We start from the raw sequence: 27,910 nt of genomic DNA on the forward strand, positions 1-27,910 counted from the left end.
GTTTGTACTAGTTGAGCTTGTGTCATTTCTGTTTCCTTTGTCAAGGAGGCACCAGATACAAGAAAATTTCAGGAATTTGTGCTGCTTAATATTTGAAATCTTAACTTGAAAAGTCTGTCTAGAAAATCAAAGATCAAAGTTAGCCTGTGGTTTGGAAAGTGAAATATTTCAGGATTGCCTCCTTTTTCCGTGTGCAAAGCTATGTAGTAACTACAACAAATATATCTTCCGCAAAGCAAACAGTCAATTGTGGACAATTTTTTTTTAATTTATTGACAATAACATATACTGAAGGAACCCAAAACTTCCCAAACTTTCTGAACTTTACAGCTTTGTTGTAGGGTTAAAATCAACTAAAAGCCCTTTATATCATTCCAGCATGTGTACAGTACTGTTCCCTAAACATCTTTAAAGTAAAGAGTTAACACTTTCAGGAAGTGCATTTGTAGTTAATTTTTGAGGAAGTTATAACAGCAAAGAGAATGCAGTAAAATCCCTCTAGAAAGATGGAGAGGGAACTAACGTGCAGAGAAAGTTCATTGGGAGTACTGAAATGCCTCTGGGTCACTGGTTCTGCTTTTGTTCCAGGACCTTGGTTATTTTCAGTTTATATGCGGGGGGCTCCTGAGTAGAAGAAAGATGACGAACTGAATCTAGGGACTCACTGCTGGTGGTAGCAATAAGAAAGAAGCTCACAACTCCTTGCTTATACCTAACTCTTAGGCAGGATGGATTTGGGTACTGCTTTCTACAAGCGTGCTACGCTTTTGTTTGAAAGCTGTAAAGAAAAGTCCAGTTTTCTGGAAAAACACACTCATTGAAGCTCCATTTACAATGTAATTTATTAATTCAGAAATCATTGCTTTGTTTTGGAGCTGTATTTAAACACACTTTATCTCTCCTCCAAATATTTCCAAGTCACTGTGCTTGCTTTATTTCTGGTGCAGTATTGCTTATCTGTAGCTGATGAAGCACAAGGATGGAGGGTGGCAAAGCCAGGTTGTGTAGGTCACTTACAATTCTACAAATTCTGCAAAATTCTACAGAAATGCATCTAGATTAAGACTATAATTTCTAAAGTGCTTCCTTGTAGTTTGTAGTGTCCTTTTCTCTCAGCCCTTGCAACAGGAAGAAAACCTTTCAGCTGCAGCGACTGCTAAGCTGAAATCCATGTGAAAGTGTTTTTATTCTGATGCCTACCTCGTCATCTGAGTAGGAAGAGCTGAAGCACTGAGAGCTGGAATTGGTGCATTAGAATCTCTTAGAGACTGACTGTATTACTCTAGAAAGTGAAACTTATAAGTAATGTTAGCAATTCTAAATATGCAGCTGTTTGGATGACAAATTTCCTTAGTCCAAACTAAATGTAGAAAAAAAATTACATTTTGAGAAAGAAGCTGAATTTAGAAAACCAGTTATTTTTAGTAATGCTGATATGGACTTGCAACATTTTCTTTTTCCTTTTTTTCAGTTGTATTAATTATAACTGCTAATATTTGTTGAGCATACTCCTTGCATTAATAAAAGTGTCAACATTGTTTACAACAGTCTCCAGCCTTTCCTTCAGTGTCATAGTTTTTTAGTGTTTGTAAAGATCACTGAAATAGGCATGTGGACTTCTGAGTGTTTCAAAGCCCTGACTGCTGAGGTCAGAAATGGAGGTGGTGTTAGGTCAAACCTAACTTTTAGGAGAGAGCTTCTGTGCACAACATCTAGTTGCAGAAGTGGGATGCCTTCATGCTCTAGCTTCATACTTTAAAAAACTATCTCTAGAAATCACTTAATCCATTTCTCTGCTTTAAAAGAAGATCAACTCAGCTACATGTAAATATAAAGGAAAGTTAATGGTACTCTCTGCATAACACCGAAAGATGAAACATTCAGTACTCTTTTCTTGACTAAATGCATACTGCTAGCTTTTTTATGATAAGTCAAAGTAAGTTCTTATAGGCAGAAATAATATTAAAAATCATGCAAGGAATATTTAATGTTTTTTGAGAGAAAGTGGCTATTTTTTTCATGCAATGAAAGAGGTCCAATAGATGAATAAAGTGATGATGCATCTATTTCTCATATGAATTTCATACAAGCTTTTTAATTTTCAGTGATCTGTTCTTATTTTTCATTTAAGTTCTAAAAATGTTAGATAATCAGACCTCCAAAACCTGGATGTTTTTCTGTATTCTCAAATTTCCTCTAGGAGTCTAGCTGGAAACCTCATTCTTGTTCCACAAGGAGCACTTATGCAAATAAAATGCGTGCTTAACCTGGGCCCATGTAATTATTCAGCAGTCATGCTCCAAATTTGCTGTCTCTCTAGTGCTGTACAACAGCACTTCCAAATCCTACCAAAGGAAGAGAACACTGTGTTTTTAATGAAGTGAGCTGTTTTGGCACCAGTGATTTTCATCCATTACTTTCAAAAGAATGCTGTGATTGTTGCTGTAGCACAAAGTTCTAATAGAATGTATTTCCATGTTAAACAAAACCATGTTATTACCAAAGTAATAACAAGCAGCCATCTTCAGTTCAGCATATTTTAACATAAAAGCTGCTTAGATTGAACTGGTAGGTCATAGGCTTTATTTTTCCTTTAAGGAAGGGGGTTGGAGACACTTAGAGGGATTTGGCCAGCAGTTAGCTATATAAAAAGAAAAATAAGATCCTTGTCACTGTCTTTTCTCCCGGCTCCAGCGATTGAATCTGTGCTGTGCTCTCAGATTGGACAGCATTCAGGTGCTGCAGTTTTCTCTGTCTTCAGAGTTAGAGCTATATGCATGCACTAAGCCAAAGAAAAAATATTTTAGTGTGTTTTTGGGTAATTGTGCCATTTAGTTCAGTTATGGTGAGACTGTTTATGAAGAGAGGAAGTAAAAAAACCTAAAGCTAACTGGAAGGAGTTATATTTACATCTTTGAAAGAATAGCGGATTGAAATTAGAACAGAAATGTGAAACTTCCTACATAACAGAATTTCTGTGAGTGAAATATCTTGGCAAATGCAGGAACTTCAGAAGGCTTATACTTTCAATGGGGCAGTACTTAAAATGAACTGAGTTGGACCCAAAAGCAAGTGGGTAGGTAAATGTCCAAGAATTTCTCATTGAAATACTATTGCTTAAGGAACAGATTTTTTTTTTTTTCAATACATGTGAGAAGGGGAGGATGTTGGGGAGGGGGAGATGGATAGTTTCCATATTGATGCTGGTTATCCAGCAAGATTTGTAGAGCAATCCTTTTACCCATGTTGCAGATTGATGGCTAACTGTGTGATATGCCATCTGCTTAAGTGTTTAACATCTGTTTAACTGTTAAGTTAGTCTTTGTGCATATATGCTCTTACTTTTTATTTATTCATTAAAAGACCTCTAACAAGTACTTAAGCTATCTAAATAAAAGGGAGTAAATAACCTTGAAAGCAGCAGAATTGTGTTTTTAATGAGGTGTATGGAAGCTTCACATTAATGACTTGGATTACTGTTTGATCCCTTTTTTTGGTAAAGTATTTGTTTAAAACTGTGTGTGTTAACTGGAACATGCAATGAACATCCATTTCATACATCCATAGTTGAGAAAATAATAGGTGCTGAAGAACTGTTTCTATCTACATACTGAATAAACCCTACTAAGTGTTAAAAGTACTGGGTGAGTGTGAACATCATGTTTGGGATTTAGCCCACTGTTTAATCCAGAACAGAAGCATAATTATCAGGATTGTTTGGGTTTGGTTGGTTTTTCTTTTCAGTTAAGTTTTTGGTGTGCTTTGCCATTTTATTGTGAAGGTGGGCTAGGTAAGTTGGGAGGAAAGCAAGTGTCAGGCAGAGAACACAGTATAGGCAGCCAGAGGGTGATTTGGAGAACGGTGTCTCTCCAAATCTCTCTCATTCATCTCTCATTAGGAGAGACTTTGTGGGGACTACTGATTCATTTCTTTAATTGAGCTTCTGGAAGAGGTCTGAATACCTGGCCACTGTGCTGGAGTCAGGTGAATGTCAGGAAAGAGCAGTAACAATGAAAACAGAACTGAAAGGAATGAGGAGAAATTTGTAATTTTCCCTAGTTTTGGACAACAATGACTTGAGGAGTGAGATTTATTGAGATACTAGAGAAGGTGGACTTGCAAGTGTTGAAGCTGCAGATGAAGGAGGAGGTCTTAAAAATCTGGAATTTAGACAGCTGAGTGAGGAAGATAAAAATACAGGGGACTGACAGTGGTGAAAATCAATAGAAGGAAACCTTCCTCTTGTATTAAAAGAGCACAGTGAATGGGATGAAGAGGACTGAAGCTGGTAAACACCAGAGGTAAACAGTCCATGAAAGTATGCAGCTTGTTCAATAAGAGGGAACAAGTTTTAATGAAAAGGGAAAGGCAAGCAAGTAGTAATTCATTTGTATTGCAGAATTTTGACCAAGAAAGACCACAAACCATAGAGCAGAAGAAATGGAGCACGTTGCACAGCGCAGCACCCATTGCCACAGTGGCGAGGGAGAACAAGGCTGGGGTAGCCAAGAACAAGGCTGGGGTATCCAAGAACAAGGCTGGTGTATCCCGTGCACTGTAACCAGGGATCCCAGTTAGGGCAGAAAGGACAGGAAAGTGGATACTAGGAGGTGCTATGCTCCAAACTCCCTTAAATCTTGGTCTTGTCGGGTTTGTTGCCCCTACCATTATTTCTCATCAGGAGGTGGAATAAACTCATGGAACGGTTGCAGCTGCGTGTTGAAAGTAACAAAACACTTTGTTCAAAGGTCTTCATTTGAAAGCAGACACAGCATTGCATTTAACAGATGGGAGCTATTTCTGTGGCTCTTCAAGTGCTTCCCAGAATGATTCCATTGTATCAGTGTTGAAAAGAGAAATCTACCCAGCAAAATAGTTTGAAGAATTCTGTGTGATTTCTTAAATCTTATTATGTATTCACTGGCTTTAAGTTTTACACTTTTAGATAGCATTTTGTATGAAGTTCTGTCATGTCTTGATCATAAGGTAATGATTTCATGTGTGAGTTTTTTCATTTACTTTGCACATGAATTTTACAGATCACTCTTTCATTGAATATGAAAAGAAAATTTAAATGTTATTTTTAATGCCATAAGAAGTTTGAAGACAAGTTGGGAAAACAGAAATCAAATTAATTTTACAATTATCTAAACTGAGAGAAATTGAGTCATTGGAAGTTCTTCTTGCCCTTAAAAAAATGAAAAGTCAATAAAAATGTTAACCTGAATTTAAGAATAATGAGGCGCATACAAATACAAAATTTAGGCAGAAACAAAGCTTAAGCTTGAGGACTGATCAGAGCTTAAAGATGCATTTTTCTCACACAGCATTTTCTTCTGAGCAGGTGGTTTCTGAAGGGCTTAGTGAAATTTCTATTAGATTATTGAGTTGTTACCTGTCAATTTGAGTTTATGGGTGTTAATTCTTATTTAAAGTCCTAGGCAAACTTCATTGTCTAATAATTTTAAACAATTATGAAATGGTTATGAAATAAGCTTTGACTGTCTCACAATTACATGCTTTATATGGCAGTTTAAATAATAAATATTTGTTGAAATACTGTACATATTGGAAAACAGAACTTTCCATTCTTTGCTGTAACCCCCATATTCCTCTTCCTCATTCTTTTGAGCAACGCTATCTTTAAATAGAGTAGATATTAGGAAGAAATTCCTAACTGTAAGAGTGGTGAGGGACTGAAGGAACTGGTTGCCCAGAGAAGTTGTGGATGCCCCATCCCTGCAGATGTTCAGGGCCAAGTTGGATGGAGCTTTGAGCAATCTGGTTTAGTGGGAGGTGTCCCTGCCTATTGCAAGGGAGTTGAATGTGATGTTTAAGGTCCTTTCCAACCCAGACTATTCTATGGTTCTGTTAATGTGTGACGCATCTTAACTCACCTAAACATTCCTTTAAAGAGGTGAAGCAAACCGCAGTTCAGCCACATTTAATTAAATATAAAGGGGTTGAACTAAAATACAAATAATTTCTGTTAACTGTTAATCAGTGCATGCCCGTGATTGAGAGCAACCAAAAACAACCACAGTGGAAATGCAGAGAATAAGTTTATTCCATGACCTCTCTAACTGGAGGGTCCTGAAACAAGGCTGGGCAGCAGTGACACGCGTGAGGGCACAGGCACCACCAGGCTCAGTCCCATCCTGGCAGTGGCAGGGCTGCTGCTGTGCCCATTTCTCCAGGGCCTGAGCACGCGGAGTTCAGCACCGTGCAGTGACCTCCCTGGGCTTTTTATGGTCTCTGCTTTGATCTTTCTCCCAACAGGGAGCTAAAGCATGCCTGGGATGGGGCCTACAAGTCTCTGTAAACATCTATGTTATCTCTACACAGAAATTCTACTTCTCCAAACAGATAGGGGGTAAACAGCAGTGGGTTTAATATATGGTTTCCCACACTGTTTATTCTCTAGGCCTTGGTATTCCCAGCTGGAGCGAATCCACCATCTTCCTTGCCATTCTTCCGCCTTTAACCATTTCTTCTGAACACAAATGGAACTTACATCACTTTGTTCAAGTGTTTCATAGCTGTTTTCACATTGAATCACATAATAAAGCATCTCTGACTCTACTCTTCATAATTCCTTCCACTGTTCTCCCCCCTTCAATGTCACCTGCCAACACTTGGGAATCACACTGAGCACATCGACTTGTAGCTCCATGGGACAATTGGTATAACCCCATCAGAACACAGGATTTCACTGAAATCCTGTTCAGTTTTGAGCTGTGGATTGAAGTGAAACCATTTTTAAAAGGAAAAAAATGTGAAGGCATTCTCCTTGGATAAAAGAGAGGACTGCATTCTCCTCTGGTAACATAGCAGCCGTACCTGGCAAGGGCAGTGCATTAGCCTTCAGACAAACTATAGCAACAGGATGAAAATATTGCAGGCATTTTGACTTTAAATTTCTTTTTCAAGGTGCTATATATCTAATTAAAACCCTTTTCAAGGACAGAAGCTCAGTTACTTCTTATGATAAAATGTATCTGATATCTATTTGCTTCACACTATAATGTGTATAAAATAAACAGTAAACAAAATATAATCCCAAAATATCATCCATTCATATTTTTTATCCTGTTTAAAGTCCTCATAGTAATGTATATAGAGATACTGTGCATATTTATATGCACACAGAGAGTGGCTGAAACTTGTGCTTTATTCTACTTTATGAAGTTCAGCCTAATGGTGAGATTGCATTATTTCTAAGCTTCTTATTTGTAAATGCGAAGAGTTTTTCAATCATCTGCAATTGATGTTTACTGCCAAATTGCTGATGCATGAGCTTCATCTCTGCTTGATGGCCTGTGCTAGTTAATAAGTGCTCTTCAGCTCAGCAAATGTGTGCACAGGTGCGTGCATGTATTCTTGCTCCAACTGTGTAACTTGTTTGACATTAAGTATGTTGGAAAAACTTGATCATGGTTCTCTCAGTGGAATAAGAAAATCCTGAGCAGATGCTCATCTTCAGGTGAGGGTGCTGGGGAAAGGACATGCAAAGTTGTACAGGCATGCTTGGTCTTACTTTTGACATCAAAGCACAGTATGTAGCTGTCTTTCTGCATCCCCTTCTCTCTGGGCCAGCCAGAGCCATCTGATTATTCTGCTCAAGCTTAACTAATCACTGTACTGAGGAGCTGTGTTCAGTGAGATGTGATCTTGACCAAATCCAGAAATGGATAAACGAGCTCCATAGGAAGCCTTGGCAATGGCAGGCATTGCCTTTTTTAATGTGTGGCACAGAAAGCAGTTTAATTCTATGATAAACCACCCTCACCGTGAGGAATTAAAATACCTTGTTGCACTCAGTATTGCATACACGTGCATATCTGTACACGGACGAAGTAAAAGTCTCTTGTCCTTTCATCACTTTTTCTCTTCTTCCCCATCTCCAATATAACTATTTCACTAAAATTTTTCCTACACTTCTTGGATAATATGAAGCATTTAAGAAATAATAATAAAAACCAGTAAACAATGTATATTTTTCTGAGATACCTTATTTAGATCGGTCATAAATTTTTTTATCATGCTCTTATGTCATCCTGTAGGACTAGTGGCTCTTCTGGGTATCTGAGAAAACAGTGAAGAAAATCACTTTTCTGTAAGCTTAGCAAACATCTAGAGAAGTCTGTTAGCAACCTAATGAAATTACAGAAATCAGCAGAGCAACAAAAACTTCCAATTTCATCAGTATTATGTGCTGAGGTTGACAGAACAAGACAATTTCTGCAGGATACAAATACATAGCTAAAAGGCATGATTTGTTTTTAAAATAACCAAACCACAAAAATATGTGGCACAAACTTTAAAACGTTGGGGAAATGAGTAGATAGGACAAATTCTCTACTTCTTTGTGTCTGGTTTCAGCTGTAATAGGGTTAGTTTTCTTCCTAATAGCTCTTACAGTGCTGTGGTTAGGATTTAGCATGAGAATAAAGCTGGTAACACACTGAGGTTTCTGTTGCTCCTCAGCAGCGCTTACCTTAAGGCAAGGACTTTTCATCTTCCATGCTCTGCCAGCCAGAGTCTGCTCAGCCAGGACAGCTGACCCTAACTGGCAAATTTTGGGCCATGTTATATACCATACCATGAAAATCATACCCAAAATATAATCCAGGGGGAGTTTATCAAAAGAGAGGGGCAGTCATTGCTGGGGGATGGATTTGGACATCAGTTTGTGCTGAGCAATTGTACTGTGCATTACTTTTCTCTCTTGGGTTTTTATTCTTTTATTCTTCTCTGTCTTGGGTTTTATTACTCTCTCTCACACACCCTCTTCTTTCCATTGTTACTGTTGCTGTAATTGGTTTTGTTAGAATTTTTATAATTATTGCAGCTGTTATCTGTTATAGACTGTTCTCATTTTAACCCTTAAGTTTTTAATTTTTTTCCTGATTCTCCTCCCATCACAGCATGAAGGGGCTGGGGAGAGGTACCTGACTGCCGTTCAATTACACAAAGTTATGGTAGGCACTTTAGTCTGTCAATATGTTTTAAAATTTGACTTAGCCCACCTGCCTCTTACATGGCTTGAAACCTCATATTCTGACTGCTTCATGTTGTCATGTCTTAGATACTCTAAAAATGCTTCTATTAATTTAATTTTTAAGTTACCGGTTACACTGTTCCAACTGTATTTGTATAGATAGTACAACAGAAGTATCAGTTGATGTATAGAGACAAAAAGGTATCTAAATAAATTATATAGTAATAATAGAGTTCCTTTTGAAAGTTGGGGTTTTATTCATTTAAAGTATTACATAAAGGAATAATTATTTTTTATACTTTGCATATTTTGGGAAAATAGCTTTAAATTAAATATTTGATATATTAATAGTGAAGGATAATCAAACAGCATGGCATACATACATTGAGTCTCTATGGTGGAATTTTGGAACTTTTGGAACTTGGTAATTAGACACCAAAAATTATTCTAAGACAGAAATAAAGAAAAATAATTTAAAAGATGTGAGTATTGTAAGTGTACTAATTCATCTGTGCATAACAAGGAATTTGAAAGTTGGGAGTTAGCAGAACTCAGAAATACCAGGTGTTAGTACACTTGGGTTTTTTATAAATGTCTGGTTTTCCCCTTTGCTTCTCCTTCCTTGCTGTTGTTCTTTTTGTCTTTGCTGCTTTTCCAAAATATTTCTAAAGAAAATGTATTGGCATGCATTATATTGATGGGTGTAAACTGCAATTTCATTTTAACTCTGCACCTGTTGGAAATGTACTGCACAATTGCCTAACACACGTCCCTTTCCTGCCTGTGTACTTGCAGCACTCCACTTTTTATTGTTCTACAGATCTAGTTAAACCCTTATGTTTGCTTTTCTGTATTAGCAGTACTTGAAATAGCCAGCTCTTAACAGTGATCTCTGTTGCCCACCATCAGTTTCCAGCTGATTATTCTTCTGCTTAGTCACTCATATATCATTTGAGGAGTATTTTCTCTATAGCTTAAATACTGTATCATGTTTAACTTCTCTTTTCTTCTTTTCTTTAGTACTGCTTTTTTTCATGCAACTCCCAAAATTATTACTTCTGTTTTTCTATGGCCACTTTGCCCTTTCCTATAACAACTGTTTCCGTGCAGCCTGAAACAAGTTTGTGGTGATTAATAGGCTTCAGGTGCTTCCAGCTCCTTCTCCTATCAGGTATATAGATGCTGTTCCTTCATGTTGCCAAGTTTGTGGACAAGTGTTCTTCTTCTTTGGAAAAGACTTGGACACTGTGAGTTTTGTGGGAGCTAACCTTATTAGCAGAAGCAGGTCAGCTGCCTTTGGTGACAGACAGCATTGGATAGCAGTGGCTGCTGATGGGGCTGATGCTGGGGTCCTCCTGCTGCTGCACTTCCACGGCTCCATTGCCCTTCCCTGCAGGAGATCTCTGAGGAAAGACAGACGTGCAGTGTGCTGACAGGTGTTCTGTCAGAGGAAACAAGTAGCCCCATTGTCAAGTTGCAGTTTCTTCCACAGGCTAATCTAATAGTATTATGTAAATCTCTTTCTGTTGGATTAGTGTAATTTTAAAAAGGGAAGTAGTCAAACAAATAGTAAAAGTAGTTGAATCTCAGTACATTATGTTTTCAGAGTTGTGTACCAAATATCAAATTTTTAAATAGGAAGAAAATGCCTGCATGTCAGAAACATACTGAGGCACCTTATTACTGTGATGGCAACTTTATGCCTTTTCCTTACTCCTGTTTTCTGCCCCCATTAAACTTTGTAAGGCAGTCTTCTGGACCAACTCTGTGTCCAGCTTAGAACTCTTTCACCAGGTTCTTGAAGCAAGAGTTTTACTCTTCAAAGAACAAACTACCTGGATAGAGCTGGTGCAGACAGCTGGGAGTGGGAAAGAATACAGGGTATCTGCCACCCCTAATTACTGTCATCATCCTTGTGGAAAAAATGGAAGTACCCTTTTGTGTTTTCCCTTTGATTCTAAGGGAATTTTTATATTTCTGTATTTAAAACTTTCCTTAATTCATGCTGATGAGCAGTTTTTTTGTGATCCCACTAAGCAAGGACCAATAAAGGTTGACATATAGGGGGCTTTATTGGTGTTTCCATCCCCTATCTGCATGACTTTTGCTTATACATATATTTATTGTTAAGGGCACTGTGTCTTATGATGTAAAAAGGATACAGAAATGTCATGATTAGGTAATGGGTAACTACTTGTTCTGAAGTGAGTCTGAAAAATCACTGGATGTGGATGTATGCCAAGTGTCCCACAAAGAGTAGGTTTAAGGTAGTAATTAAGGGCTGGTTGAGTTAAGGATTACAAGATCACAAAACAAATTACTATTATTAGCAGAAGTATTTGTCCTTACATCAGGCTGTCATCCTGCCTTGCTGTTTAACCTGATTCTGCTATGTGGAAAAAAAATTATGTTGGACACTTTATTAAGTGTGAATTTGTGATTTACTTCGGGGAGAGGATGCAGGGTGGTTAGCGTGATTTTCTTCTAAAATGGCTGTCATTTTTTGACTCCATGCACTTTAAATCAAACCTACAAAAGCAAGGAAACCTAAAAAACTAAAGGACTTTTCTGACTTTGAAGATGCTGTATGAATGAATGCTGAATCTGAAAATGTAGGATCTTTGGGAAGATATTACTGGATATTCTATGAGTGTTATGTGTGCAAAGCTGATTTATACCACCTTGTCACTGCAGTTCTGCAAGGGAAAGCCCAGTAAATACATTTTGATTTACACATCTGCTCTGCTTTTAAAACAGGAGGTTAGATAGAGTTGTAAAATGGTGTGGCTTAGGGATCACAGGCATGAAACAGCCCCTTTGATTGCAGCTTAAGTGTGATCTGCGTGTACAGCGTTTAATAACAAGCAGCTAATTGTGCGGTTGTGTGCTGAATAAGTACCACAACAGCAACAACAAGAAGGTTATTTGGTGTATAACTGGCACTTACTCATGGTACCTGTTAGTTAATGAACTTCTTACAGTCTTGAGCAGTGTCAAAGATTTTTGGAGCTTCACCTCCTGTCAAACCGTGGATGAGACCAATCTTTAAAGTAATATGTTTTAAACAATGTATTGGACTTCTGATAACACTTTTACATTGAATAGTGATAGTCAGGGCATCCTTCCAACAGGTGGTTGTGGACAGAGAAAATAGTGAACGACTGAAAAAATAAATGGCATATCTCAGGAGAGAGGAGATCTACTTGTTGTATGTAGCCCCCTTTGTTCCAGGATGTCAACCTCATGCTGTAACGTCATAGTTGAGCCATTGCCAAAATAAGATTAAACAGTCTTAACCTTAAAGGCATTGGAAGCATGAAGTGGCTTTGGGGAATGATGTAATTCGAATATGCATAATACTATGTAAAAATCATCATGTCAGTAAAACACAGACAACTCCTAATCCCCGCCAACTTTTATAATTAAATCTTGGATATCAGAATATATTGTATGTCTGTGTAGTTCTGATTTATGTTTTTCCTTTTTCATTCCAGAACTGATGTTAGATGTAATTTTGGTTCTGATATTTTATTTTGGGGGTTGTTGTTTCTGTGTTTGTCTGATTTGCATTGTAGTGATTGTGTAGGGATTACAGGGCGTGAGGGTGGGTAGAGGGGAGGGTTGTTTCTTCTTTTTGTTTGTTTTGTTGATTTTCCACAGTGAAGCAGTAGCTTTTGCTGAACTTAGAGGCTGTGCATCGATAAGAGAGTGGTTAGCCATGCAGCATTCAAGCCTGTGGATGAATCATAAGCAGAAATATTTTTCTTCCTCTATCAGACGTTTTAGATTTCTAGCCTGAAAGCCAGCCTGGTGGTCAAAAGACAAACAGCAGCTTTTGACTTCCTTGTTATCTACGAGCTTAAGTAGCTGTTTGGAGTTGTGATGATGTCTGCAACTGTCTACTACTCCACTTTGTTGTTTCTTTGAAACTGTGAATTTTCTGCAAAACTGACTGCTTTTTAAATAAAGCTTTGTATCTCTGTGGAGATGTGCATGCTGTGGGGGAGAGTGTGAGACAATCACTTTTCTCACTGGAAGCAAGAGCCAGAAAGGCTGTGTTTTCAATTCAACAGTGCAAATACCTCTACTCTGGCAGTGCAAAATTGCTCAGACCTTGGAGATCAAACTCAGTTTTGTGAAATTGGACTGAACCAGGCAGAGAAGGCTGATGGCCTTAGGATACCATGTCTAGCTCTCTGTTGTCAGTTTAGGATGACACGAGTATTCCAGAGGTCTGTGCTTTCTCTTTCAGTCACATATGAAAGTGTTACATGTCAAAGAGTGTCTCTGATCACACTAGCAGGCCAAGTCTGGGCAAGTGATGCAGGCTTCCAGCCTGTGTGTGATGGAGAAGAGGATATGGTGTGGTCTGAAGCACTGCTCTGTCCACTGCAGTTTGTATTAGTAATGTGGGGGTCCCCATATAAACGAGCCTAGCTTGGTCTTATCCTATGCAAGCTGTTACAGCTCCAGAGCTCAGTCCCCAAGGGGACTGGGTGCCAGAAGCCAACTCGCTCTCAGACCAAGGCCGCGGGACAGCCTTAGCAAGCAGGGAGTATTGAGCTCTTAGTGATTAGGCAGCTCTTGTGATTTCAGCTTTGCTTGCTAGGTAGCTTTTCCCTTGGCCTAAGGCTCCAGCAGACGGTAGAGAGAGGAGAAGCAGAAGACACTGGCTGTTCCACGAGTATGGCTTTATTGGAGGGTCCGTGAAGGGTCTCAGCTCTTCTTCTTCTGAGTTAGTAGGGGTACAGTATGCTACTTTTATACCCTTGGCCTGGATCCAATCCTGACCAATGGCAAAGGTGTTAGAGTGACCATAAGTGACCAATAGTAGGGTTAACACAATATTGCCTTACATGGCTATAGGGATAGGGTACAAGGCAGATGTCCCTGGAGACAGGAAACTTCTTTGCCGCTGTGTCGGCATTCTATTCTCCAAGGGGCCCTGGCTAAACCTGAGGGGTTTACTACACCCATATGGAAATCTGATCCTTAAAAACTTTGTGTGGAATTGGGGGTAGGCAGAATTTAAGGCAAAGTCACTTTTCATGCAATATAATATCTTCTCACAAGTTTATGAATTGATTTCATTAAACAATGAAGAATTAAACATAAGTAGTGATCATAATACTGAAACAAATCTAAACCTCACCTTTAGACTGTTGAGGTTTAAGATTTCTCTCAAAGTTTACTTCACTCACTACCCATGTCTGCATTCAAAGATGTCCCAGATGGTGGTGGCTACTCTAGAGCGTCTTTCTGAGAGTTCACATGAGAGGTCCTTTAGTCATTTAGTCATTTAGCCTTGCCCAACTGCATGTCCCAGCTCAAGATAATGTGTCACTCAGGGTACTGTGTGGGATCAGCGTAGTAATGGTGGCGTGAAATGTGTAGCTCTGAGTGCTTCATGGCCGTTCAAGTAGTCAAACCTATTAAGGCTCTCTCTGATTTAATTGCTGTTCTAAATCTGCTTTAGAGAACAGATCTTCTTCAGTTACCAGGGTAGGGTAATTTCAAAAAATGTTCTCCTTAGTATCATCCTTTAATTCTATTGTTCCTTCATATGGTAAAAAAACCAGAACAGAATTTCCTGAGAATCCTCAACAAGAGATTAGGGAAACTTAAAAGAAAAACACTTCTAGAAATCTTGTTCTTTCTTTAAATCAACATTAGGCTCCTGGAGATTTCTGACCTAGATCCACGTGTACATCTAGCAACAGCAGGCTTGTACATCAATGATGGTGTGCTGGAGTCAGCAGCTTCCTGGAGTTTCTTCTGTTTTGTAATACAAACACAGGTTTTGTTTCTCAGTGTCTCAGTACTTTTCTCATCTTCAAACTTGTCCTTAACAAGATGAGTAATTCTTGATACTACTATATTTAGTCAGTGCTTTCAAAATCCAAAGCAGTGTCATAAAACCAAGTTTTGTTTTAAAATTTTTTAAAAAACAAACTTAAGGATAGAATATATATAGAATAAAGTGAATATTGACAAATAATGTAGACTGTAAAAACTACTAATTGTCCCAAATGAAGAACAAAGAAAAAATATTCAACAAACATACTTTTGCCCAGTAATCCCCAGTGCTCAGTTTTGTCAAAAATCCAGTGGTCCTCGCTGGTAAGGTGCTACCTTTTACTTACTGATGCGCTGAAATGTGTACATTTGTGTGACAATTTAAGATTTAATTAATCTTAAGTTACGTTTCCTGCCTCTTCTAGGTTTTCTTCAAGTGTTATTCTAGATGGCATAAGAAGCAGTTATATACTTAGCCAGAGTTAAAAGCTGATTTCCCCCACCATAGCAAACAGGCTACTCTTAACTCTGAATTGTCCTGAACTGAACCCTCATCATCTCTTTGTTTTTCAGTGGGCAGTTTGCCGTAGTGAAAAAATGCCGCGAGAAAAGCACCGGCCTGCAGTTTGCAGCAAAATTCATCAAGAAAAGGAGAACGAAGTCCAGCCGTCGTGGAGTGAGCCGGGAGGATATCGAGCGAGAAGTTGGAATACTGAAAGAGATTCGGCATCCCAATGTGATAACGCTTCATGATGTCTATGAGAATAAAACAGATGTCATTCTCATTCTGGAGCTGTAAGTAACTCTAGAGACCCACGGACTAGTAGGAGAATATTTGTTGCTTTGGTTTTTAAAAACAAACCAAAATTTGAGAATTGCAGTGATTCAATGGAAGTTCCTTATCACCCCAAAAGAAAATAGGTAATAGCCTTAGAAATCTTTGGATTTTAGTCAGTGTTATAGTGTCCTGATTTCCACACGTATTTTTCACTCTGAATGCACTACAAAGTTTTTTTTTACAAAAATCAGCATATTTAGCATTTCTTTTTTTCTGCTTTTTACTTTAATCAGTTGATGTTATGGATCCAAAAGAATAGCCTGGAACTAAATATACTGATTTGAAGATCAGAGCACAGGAAAATAGAGATTCTTACTGGAGATTAGTTTAGGAAATTTCATTGTTTTGTGTTGGTGTAAAGTGGCCTCAGTGAATGCTTTTTCTCATTTTGTAATCCACCTGAATTTTCCCACAGTTCTCTCTTGTTAAAATGAGAACTGAACTTCCACATTGTTTCATACTGGTTTAGTTACCAATTTTCATCCAATGTCATTGCTAATAGATTGAGCATCAGCAAAAACTACTTCTCCATTTTTTAGTCTGGCTTCCAGTTCCTCAAAGACTGCAATTGTAGGAGTTACGCCTTAGTCACCTGTTAAGAGTTTGTCAGTGGTGCTGCTGGAATGTACATATCTTTACTCACTTGGCATGCCTGGCACTTTTTTATTGCCATACCTGCTCAGTATCAGTTAACCATACTGTACAGTAAGAAATTCATGCATGCAGAAGACTTGGTACCAGAATCTTGGGCAGCATTTGTGTCTTTTTGTGGGCTGTTCATGTGGTTTTTCTTGTGCAGGTTTTGTCTTCCCGTTTACTAGCTTTGATAAATTGTATTTCCACTTTATAAAGATACTTCAGTGTTGCATGGTTTCAGTAACATGTACATTTATGGTATAGATTTAAAAAGGAAACTGGGATGTAGCTTTTGGAGTTCATTTTTTTCTATGGTCTATATATGCATGATACTACTTTATGTTATGTGTTGTTATGCAAACATATTTTTACACTTCTAGTCCAGCATGGGATATTTTATTGTAATAGTTGTAGTCTGGCTTGTTTTTTTTAGTTCCAGTTGTATACACCTGAATTAGTTTGTCAAATATAGGTAATTTAAACAAGTATTTTTTTCCAAACTAAATTACCATCTTGTATAAAGTAAAAGTTCCTTATATTCTTATTATTTCTTACTTGGGTTTTGTTCAGAATTCTTTGAAGTGTGATGTGAATACACAGCAAAATTAGTGTGATGCTTCTTCCTCTCCCTACTTGATACTAACTGTCATGTTCTCTTGCTCTACAACTTTGCTGTCAGAGTGTTGCTGCTTCTGCAGCTCCTTGTGCTCTGGAGTCTGTGCAGGTGAGATCAGGCCAGTGTCTGCACTTGAAAGCTGTGAGGGAGACTTGGCAGTCACGGCAGTGCTAGGAGGAGTGGGACTGCCCCAGCCACCCCACCTGAGGCATGGAATGGGAGCTCTTTTGGCAGCAGGGCTGCTGTGTGTGTGTCAGTGTGCAACCACCCCTGTCCACTGAGCAGAAGAATGACTATCTGCATATTTCATAAGCTTCATGTCACGAAGCTCAGTAAATTATTTGTATGGCAATTTAGGTAATTGTTTTGCAATGTGAGCAATCCCTATAGAGTTTCAATCTGAGATTTTTTTTTTTCCACTTTTCCAAACTGCTTTGTGAGTCTTTCAATTGAAGAAGTGCTGTTTTGGATATCATAAAGGTAATGCATTTATTTATTTAGACAGTCAAAGGGGAAAAGATGATGTTAGCAATTCCTTTGTAAACTTGAATATGCTAACTGCTACAAAGTTTTGTAGTTCTCAAAATCACTGTGATGTTACATAAAGCTATTGAATAGACAGGATTGTCATTTTAATCGCATGCTTAGACATTAAATATGTAATCCTTTTTCTCTAATGTTCTAGTATTCACATTTTGCCTAGGGACCTACCCTCTTGACAGTCTTTGTTCTTACAGAGCAATTTCGTATGAACAGAAATAAAGCTGAAATCTCATTAAATAACCTGTTTATCTTCAGAATCTACCCTAAGTGTCCATTTTCCATTTTGGTTAGAACATAGTGTATTTCCTGGCTCTTGTGTTCTGTTCTGACTACAATTATGAGGCAGTATACCACACAGAGACACAATTTTGTATAATTGAGCAACCACAGCTGCCCTTTTGTTGCCATATGTCAACATGCACAGTCCCAGGGTGACAGGGTCTATGGCCTGTTCACTATTGATTTTTATTTTCTGCTTCAGCAAGAGGTTTGCTGTATTGCATACAGCCTCCTAAACATTTTTCTGCCTTACTAATTGGCTGTTTCTCAGAGGTGAGCAATTGACTGAACAAGGGGGAATGGCATCACATTGAAAAATGGCACACTCATACTGGTTATTAGAAAGAAATTCTTAACTGTGAGAGTGGTGAGGCACTGGAACAGGTTGCCTGGAGAACTTCTGGATCTCCACTCCTGGAAGTGCTTATGGCCAGATTGGATGGGGCTCTGAGCAACTGGTCTAGTGAGAGGTGGCCCTGCTCATGGCAGGGGAGTTGGAGCTTGGTGATCTTTAAGGTCCCTTCCAGCGCAAACCATTCTCTGATTCTATTCAAGGTCGTGATTTATATGCAGGAATATGTGGGCTGTTGGTTAATTATTGCAGTGGCCAAGTAGGTCCTCAGCACCGAATACAAAACAGAGCTACTTTATTCACATAGGTGTTTGGAAGTTTTTCTTTGAACTGCTTTATATCAGGAAACTGATTTACAAAAAAAACCCCAAGTTCTACGAAACATTTAATTTATAAAACTTTTAAAACCAAATCTTTCCTTAGAAGATTCAGCAGCCAGGGACAAGCGTGAAATATCCTTGAAGAATCTAACTTTATTGCAGTATTTTGGTATATTGAGAGCATTCAGACATATTTTCATAACTCTAGGTCTTAGTGAAAAATGTCTCCTTTCTTGAGTTGGAAATAACCTTTTAAATTTGCACTCTGTGGACTTTTACATCATCTTGAAAGGAATGTTATGCATATTACATACAAATTGGAAGCCACTGTCTTTTCCTCATCTAACTTAAAACCTGAATAGTTTTCTTTTTTTTTTTTTTTGCTTTTATCACACAAATAATTGAATTAGTCTGAATTTTTCGGACTAATTTTACATTTTTCCATCCAGCTGCAGCTATTAGAGTCTGTTATATGTTAGCTGTACTAAGCTATTTCTAGTGAGCTCTGCTGAAGCCATCATTTTTTCAGACTTCACAGACCTGAAAACACAGATGTCTCTGCAGTGATAATTATTTTCTTTCCTCAAGCATGTTTTGCACCTACTTGGTTCCTCTTTTTCTGGCCTTAGATGCATAATTTCTCTCTTCCATTTTATTTTCTCTTCCACTTTATTAGGTCTTTATTTAGATTGCAGATGTAAAATATACTCAGTTTGTGATTCTTTGTGGAGCCTTTGTTATGGTTTCTTGCTGCAACACAAAAAATAAATATTTTCATCCTATATTGTACAGTAGTTCCTTAAAATTAACAAAAGGAATGCAAGTGGTCTGTTTTTTAAAAATGCTTGATAGCAATACCTGACTCTTTTTACTCGGTAGTGTGGAGTTAGGTATTCGTAGTTTTCTCTGCAAAAAGCATAACTTTTTTATAATATTTTTTAAAATAGAAAGTTTTGAAAGTATTAGAAGCATTTGTGCATTAAATATTAGGATTTATACTTCATTTGAAAGCATAAACTTTATTTTAGACTTAGTCCTGTATCTCACACTGTCTCTTTCTGCTTTAGTGGTAGCTTCACATTGTTAATCAAAACAACACAGTTCAAGAGGATGATACGTCCTTGTGTAAAAAATTATGACAATTTCATTAACTGATCATTGAAGAGCAAATAAGAGCAAGTAACTGTGAACTCTTGAAATTCCTTTTCTATCTTATTGGGGCTTTAATTTAACTTTTTACAATTATGCTCAGGAAGAGACTTAAAGCCTGTCTTCCAGAGAAGCTTGAAGTCTTCACGGGGCTTCCTTAATTTTTAGTTGTCTTTCGGTAGAAATACCTCAGAGATTTTTTTAAATTTTACCCGTAAGTAAATAAGAAAGTTGTTATCAAGTGGCTTTGTGCTGCAATTTGAGAGGAGGATTAAATATTTGGTGCTTCTGGTATGTAGCAGGAAGTTAGCAAACCCTGTTACACCAATTTGTAGATCTTGTGCCACCTTTGGATTTCAAAATCCTAAATTCCAGGCCCACAGATAGATGCACAGAGAATATGTAGGCAGGTTGGAACAAAGGTTTGACAGGCTGACAGGACAGGCTCGAGAGCTGGTGTGACTCTGCCACACAGTGAGCAGGTCTCAAAGGGAGAATTGGTTTCTATGTGCTGCATTCCCCGAGCAAAATCATCGCCCCTGCTGTCTGGTAAACCCAAATGCTCCTCATTTGTTAATCTGAATGTTGTAGATGAGATCAAAATACTAAGGCACTCTGCTGGGCCAGGGTGACCACCTGCTGTATGCAGACTTTGGGCACTTCAGGAATTTCAGTGATGAAAAGCTAAATACCAGTGGTATTTGAGTGCAGAAAAGATTCACAGGAGCGCTCATGCCCTCTCCCACTCACACAACCCCCCTTAGTGGGACTTAACTGCTTAAAATATAGTCCAGGTGTTGGTGCATGTGTTCTGGCTGAACATTGAGGCCAATGCTTCTTGTTCAGTATAATTGAAGAATTTAGGCACACTAAAGAGAGGATTTCATGACAGTTGATGTCTCTAATGGAAGCTGGACAAATGAAAACGAAAAGGCGTGGTGATGCTGGAACATGTAATCATTTTTCTGGTAGCTCGATAAAGAAAAAGTAAGTGCAGTGTTGTTCAGCCAGTAGGTAATTTAATGAGCTAGCAGCCCGGTTCTGCTGTTTCAAAATGTTTGGTACACTTTGTACTTCTGAGGAGTGGGTTGGTAACTGCACAATTCATAAAGGCAGCAAAATGAAGTGGATGCAAACCCCCTTATTCTTACGTAAAACAGAAGTAATAATGTATGAGTCTAGTCTTGGGCTGACAGCTGTATGACTGGATGTCATATAAGTCAGATTTGACCACAGAATCCCTAGGGGAAACATTTATTTTACAAGTTGACAGAATAAATGTTTGGACTAGAGAAGAATTCAGGTAATTTATCAAATTGCATCTGCTTTAAAACTGGAATAAATTGATGGCATGCTTCTTTAACTTTGTTTATGTTGTTTTGAAATCTAAGCAAGATAAATGTTCCTTCAAGGGGTTTGGGTCCAGATTTTAGGGTTCATTTGTAGATTTTAAAATTCATTAGAAATCCTTTGATAATCATTAATTATCATTTAGGTGCTGTTGCATAATAAGCAGTGTGATCATAGCATATGACTGAGTCATTACGAGGTGACCATGCTGACTTTGAAGGTTAATTGATTCTAAGTTCCCTGAGTAGGTTCCCATAATGACTTCCTCTGAGATCTGGCGATAGTTCTGTTTCATAGTTAAGAAAGCCTGGCAACTTGCAAAAGCACTATACAGAAATCCTTTTTCCATGGGCGTGATGTATTTTATTTCCCAGAGGGAGGTGTGTGGGTTGCAATCACATCTGTCAACCTTCCTTTGGGGAGGCTGGGAAATGCTTTTACCACTATTGCTTTTTGTAAGAAAGAACACAGTCAGCTGAAAGCTTTAATTTACTTCTCTCATTTCAGGAAAGATAGCACTTCTGCCTAGAAGTATCAGTGAAATAACACATACCAGCTTTGCTCTTAGTGAAAATGTTTAATCAAAATACTTCTAAAAACATGTGCTTTGCTACTTTAAAATAATATAAAGAGTTGTGTTATAATGATGGAAGAGATTTTCTCAGCCCTTAGGACTTTCTGTGTTATAACATGGTCAATAATGCGTTAGAATTAGGTGGTATTAAGATGTGACTGCCACAAAGCACGAACTCCTATTTTATTGAGCATGATATTTGAACAGCATATTATGACTGCAGAATTATTACTAAATTTAAATGTAAACAGAAAGGTTTTATACAGGAACACTGAAGAATTAAAGCTTTAGAGGAAAACACCATGTGAAAGAGAACATGGAGGCTTTGCAGCCGTAAAGGAATTTAGCTGTGACTTGACTTGTAATTAAGTTTCTCTGTTAATAGGTTGCTGTCCATCCTTTACGTACTGGCATTTTGGCATTTAGAGTTGTTTTAGGGTACAGAAGAACTGATCAGGAAGCTGTCTGGTAATTCCTACCAGCAAACTGAGAAATTGAACAGAGAAATGCTCTATGCTTCTTAGGGATACCAGGTAGAGATACTGCAAAGTCCTGTATAGGAAGATGGAGTAGTGCTTGGTGAACCTCTTGCCTCTGCTCCCTTCAGGATGTGCCTTTATCCAGTTGGTGGTTGGGGGCAGCAGTCTTTTAGATGTTGGTTGTGTGGGCCCCTCTGTAGAGGCCCAAAGGCAGGCTGGGAGCCAGTTTGTGTGGCTTGGGAAACGCATACAGTCCTCTGGTTTCAGTCAGATTTCAGCAGAGTGTTTGTGCATCAGCATCCCCAAAGCCAATTTAGAAACAAAGGCCCATTGTGACTGAGGTGGAAGCAGTGTTCTTCTTGGTAGAAGATGATGTTCATAAAGACCAGTCAAAGGGGCTGACGTATGGAATTACCTGTGCCTTCTTCTTTAGATTAACACTGGTCCTGTGTGTGAGATGGGATATCCACATTAGTGGAATAGGGCTCTCTCCTTGCTTCTGGCTCCACTTTGAAGGTGACTCTGATTTACAAAAACATGCAGTGTTTATGTATTGTGGGGCTCTGTTACGCTGGCTGAGGCACAGGACTAGACTTGATGCCCCAACAGCATTTTAGGAGGCTTGTGAAGGCTGCAATAGCTTACACAGCCAGCATCTTTACTGGCTTCTTCTAACCAATTTCTTCATCTGTGATATCTGGAAGTCTAGTGAAGATCGTCTAGTTATTCTACACATATAATCCAATTACAAAATCTGTGAAACCCATGTCCGCTGATAAATCTGAGGACATTGTATTTCAGCCAATTAACTGTGGAAATCAAACTTGTGAAGTATGTTGAGTGTAGACTTGTAGTGACCCTCCACGACTCACTTGAAGCTTGCCCTGCAGCGATAGCATGGGTTTTTGTATGCCCATGGTAGCGCAGCTTAACATCAGATATTCCTGAGTCAGCAAAAGGGTAAGGAATAAGCAGTCTCCTGGCAAGCATGAAGAGGAAGCTGAAAAATGCAACTTCCCATGGGGTCACTGCCTTACACTGTGAGAAGGGCCTCCCTTGGAGGTTGCCTGGTGCAAAGGAGCCAGGCATTTCTGAGCTTCCAGGTGAAGTTCCTTATGCATGCTGGTATAACCTTTTTACTCATCATTGCTATAAAAACCCTTTTTCTCTACCATAAGTAGCAGCAGGAGCAGCTAGATGGGCACTGTGCTTTCCAGCTATGGCAGCACCCCAGGGGAGAACACGGCTTCCAGAGCTCGCCCCCACAGCTGAGGAGCTACCAGCAGGAGAATTCACCACGGCCCCCTCTCTGAGGTGAACCCACGCAGGATCTCCTCCTAGACATCAAGAGTGAGATGTGTAACATGAGGGGGCACACCAGAGTCCCACAGAGCAGGAGTACAGCTGCTCCTGGAACAACACTTTGAGTGCATTACAGCTCGTCCCTCCTCACTCGCCTACTCGTTCAGCAAGGGCTGCCAAGTCATGTAGGGTAACAGTGCTTAAGCATCAAAGAAGCACACAACAGATTGCAAAAATCTACCACTTTTGCTAATGAACTTTCAGTTTTAAAAAAGAAAAAAAATCATTTCAAGCCTTTTACCTTCCCTGGCCCTCAGTTTTGAGATTTGCAAGCACTAGGTATATCACCTGTGAAACACAGATAATGTTTTATTGCACACAATTATAAGGCTTATGGTGTGTCATCAAAGAAAGGTCACTACAATTAATCTGTGGTAAAGACAGAATAATAGTACTCAGCAGTATAGAATCAGAATAATTGCAGATAAGAAGAAACTGAGGAGGCTCTTTCCGTTTTACACAAATGCAGCAGGTATCTTGAAAAGTTGCAAACTTCAGGAATTAAATCTTTTTGGGGGAGTCTATAAGGAATGTGTATAACAAGTGACAGTCATAGATGACTATTAAGTTTTACAGACTGCATGTCTTTAAAATGCCAAGCGGAGTTAAGAGCAGGTTTTGCCAGCCATGAAGCATAACACCACCTCTGTGTTACTGTCACAGTCTGCTTTAGACTGCAGGGTGGACAGCACAGTCCTGGAGAGGCCATGGCTGCAAATGCCTGCCTGAGTACTTCTCTTGTATTTGTGATGGCTGATGAAAGGTTTAAGCACCAGCAGGAGATTTTGCTGTTTTTCAGGGTTTCCAGCTGCTTGAAAAGTGGGACCAGATGCAGTCTTTTGGTGCAGTCTTACAAGCTCTTACTCAGCTGAGGATCCATCTCTTTTCTGGTTCCCCAAACTGATAGCTAGCCCAGTGCCAAACCACGCAGAGTGCCTGCTCCGTGTGGCAAGGCCGTGCTGCAGTTCACAGGCACTCAACAACTGCAGCCAACACCCTCTTGTAAACATGGGGGAGCAAGCTTCACGTGATGCTAAGGCCTTTAGCCCAGTAATTGGAAATGAATGTCACCGTTCAGTGCAGTGCTGCAGAGATACAGACGTTATCCTGAAAATATTTTCTTTTTTTTCTTTTTTTTTTTTTATAGTCAGAAGCAAACAATGAGAGAATATGCATGTGTGTCCATTTGGAAGACAATTCTGACCAGTCTCTGTAAAATAACAAGTTGGATTTAATCATTAGGAATTTCATTTTAATGTCTCTACAACGACAAAAAAATCATTAAAATGACCTCTCATCCTTACAGTCTATAATTCTTATATTTTAATGGCACTTTGTTTCAATAATTGCTTTCATGCAGAAAATATTACAACACAAATAATACCCTAAACAATACTCTCATTATTGTCTAGGCAGCTCAATGAAAGCTTCAAGAACTCATTAAAATACACTTTTCATGTAATTTGCATTACAATAATGCAGATTAAGTCCCTGAAAAAGTAGACATGATAAAGAAGTCAAATGTATTTCAAGAAATTTGCCCAAACTGTTTACCCATTGTTGTATGTTAATCACCACCTAATGTTTCATAATCAGAGCTTTAAATCGTGAACAGATTATTTTCTTTTCCTGCAGAAAAGCAATAAGAATTAGAGTGCACTTTCTGAATTTGTGTTAGTGTCATTACAATGAAAAACACAGGAAATATTATGACCATTTTTGCAATCTCTAAGACTTTTCTAAGTAGTATCCTTGCTTTCACAGATGGGAAAAGTAGTTTGCCACAGTGGGCAAACTACTGTGTCCTTCAGCTGAAATGTGTCTGTTATTTGGGAATGGCTGTAGTTCTATCACTTCAGTATCTCTTCATGCTGTTGACTGGGTTAAGAGCTGCTTGACTGAGCTGAGAAGAGGATCATCTTCTCTTTATTCCTCTCTCTCTCAAATGCAAAAATCTCTCTCTCTCAAATGCAAAAATCCAGATGTGCTTATGTACTCTGTCTTACCTCTTTTCTTTCTGCTGGGGGGGGCTAGAACACTTGCTGGAAACAGTCTTAAGGACATTTCATTGTAGAAAAGGTTTCACCGTGTTAGAGTACAAATACAATATAGGTGCTGCATGTAATACAGTATATCAAAACCAGAATTCATTTTCAAAAGTTGGATGCTCTAGGGACTTTAGAAACTAAAAGTAGGACAGCTGCCAAAAATATTTCAAAATAAGATTTAAAATGTTTATTTTTCAGTGAGGGTGCAGAAATCTGGTGTTTTACTGATATGAGCCAATTCATGTTTTATTTTCTAGATAATGTCATGTCCCATTGTGTTGGTATGTTTTGAGTCTTGTTGCTTCATATTTAATGGTATTCTTTTAAATGCGCATGCAGAGAGTAGGAGGCTTTAACTTCATTTAAATTTAAATACTGTTTGTTTGTTCGGGTTTTCTAAACATTTTTTTTTCTGAAAGTAACACTCTTTTTACTGTATTCTTTTCAGGGGAAGGGAGGGACCTACTAACTCCTTTAGGTATTGAATTAAGTACTTTTCATCATTTCTTCTGATATTTGAAACATTTAAAGCATGTGGATCCTTTTTAAGGCTCTTCAGGGTTTGAGGACAGCTATGCTAAAAGGAACCCACTGGTTAAAGTAAACTTGTCACTAACTCTGCTTCTACTCTCCAAGTGTTGCAGGTGGGGAGCTCTTCGACTTCTTAGCTGAGAAGGAATCTCTCACGGAGGAGGAAGCCACAGAATTTCTCAAACAGATACTTAATGGTGTTCAGTATCTCCACTCTCTGCAAATTGCCCACTTTGATCTTAAGGTGTGTGGAACAGATAAAAACTTAAACTGTAATCAACATCCATTGAAGTCCTTTGTAATTCTAGCCACAAATCAGTCATCATGAAGATCTTGGCCACAGTTTTGTTTTGCTAGCTTATGTAGACAGGGGGAAGCTCAGCCATTGGAAAGAAGTTACTGAACTGCAAATAGTTCCCGTCTGGGAAATGTTTCTTCAGGGGAAATGGCACCTTCTGACGAAATTAAACCATTCTGAGAAAACAAACCTGAAATAAAAATGAGGACTATGATTTTTTTTTTTCAATGTGAATGGGATCTGGGTGAAATATTCTGACCTAGATGCCTTTTTCAACTGTGGGTTTTTTTAGGTGCTTAATTGAAACTGCACTGAGTTAAGTACAAGGATTTTTGTGGAGCAGGCAGCAGATTTCCACTGATGTATTTTTCCTTTTTTGGGGTTTTTTTGTTCATTTTCAGAAAAGTTATTAATTGCATCCTTTTGATAATGAAAGCAGAGCTTTTTGTATCTAAATTCAGCAACAACTTTAAAATGTTTCAATTTCAGCACGTTTTCCCCCACAAGATGTTATTTTACAAAGGTAGACAGCTAAATATTCCAGAAGTCTCCTGAAGTGGGCAGCTATGTCTGTAAGAGAAAAAGGAGGCATTATTATTTCATTACAATTGAAATGTAGTTCTGAAAGGGGGATGAGATAGGGAAGGGAATGGATTTCAGTGTAAGCATAACTTTTCCAGTTTCATCCTCATCACCTTAGTAATATATTTGGTCTTTGTATGACAGTCAGCAAGAGAAAAGAATTGTAAAGCTAGAAAGAATGGTATTTCTTAGAGTATGAAATGTGAATTTTTGCCAATCTGTTTGTAATTGAACAAATCATCCTTGGATACCAAAAAACTGTGCATTAAAGTAGGCAGCAATGTGTAGACCAAAAAAAAAATATGGAACAGAAATGCAGAAATTACTTTTGCACCTATCAGGTCCCGTGATTTGGAAAAGAAGGTAAAAGAAGGGTGACGATGAAGAGCTGTACTTTATGACTCCAGAAGCCCCTAATACTCTGAACAGGATGGATGTAGCTACAGAACCTCTTCAGAGTACACCAGCTTATGGGCATAACAGGACATGGTGACTGAGTAGCTGGTTCTGTATGCTCATTAGAGTGCTGCAGTGTAGAGACAGCCCCCTTTGCTGATAATCCTGGCATTTCATCTTCTTTGTTCTGGATTTGCAGATCTCTGGTGTAAAGTAATGTGAAGTCCATATTTCAAAATTAGCTAGAAAAGACAGGAGAACCTGCTCTTTTTCCTTCCTTTTAAGTAAGTTGGACCTTAAAATCTGGGAGCTGGACCACTCCAGAAGTTTCCCTGGAAGATCCAAAGGCAACAAGATACACGTCCCTGATTGCTTATGTGGTGTGAAAGAAACCTCTCTCAGGGACTAATGTAAACCAGACCCAGTAACTAATTTATAGGGTTTTGTTTCCTGCAAGCTCCCAGCCGTGCTGGAATGGCTGTAGCACAGGGTCTGTGATCTTTACTGGGGGACAGTGTGTTTCACTTAAGGTCAGTCCACATGAAAATTGCAACTGTGGTATCTACAAGAAGTAAAATCTTGGCCTTGTGGAAATCATAGCACTTCAACATCAACATGGAATCCTAATTTACTGTAGTTACTTTAAGCATATTTTTCATCATAATAGGAAAAGTCAGGATTTTTCTGCCTAAAATAAAATTCAAGTGTCTAACAGAGGTGAAAATGAATGTTCAGTGGTGAAGAACACTTGTCCACAGTT

At 38.6% G+C, this 27,910-nt stretch overlaps 1 protein-coding gene across 1 annotated transcript in view; it reads left to right on the plus strand.

Moving 5' to 3' along the window:
* Window positions 1-27,910, plus strand: part of DAPK1 (death associated protein kinase 1) — an 81,837-nt gene that overhangs the window by 22,212 nt on the left and 31,715 nt on the right. The window contains exons 2-3 of the mRNA XM_064735165.1: window positions 15,368-15,592; window positions 25,980-26,118. The gene's annotated coding sequence lies outside the window, so the exon portion shown is untranslated. The remainder of the gene's footprint in view (window positions 1-15,367; window positions 15,593-25,979; window positions 26,119-27,910) is intronic.

Source organism: Zonotrichia leucophrys, chromosome Z, assembly GCF_028769735.1.
Source record: "Zonotrichia leucophrys gambelii isolate GWCS_2022_RI chromosome Z, RI_Zleu_2.0, whole genome shotgun sequence".
Lineage (NCBI taxonomy): Eukaryota > Metazoa > Chordata > Aves > Passeriformes > Passerellidae > Zonotrichia > Zonotrichia leucophrys.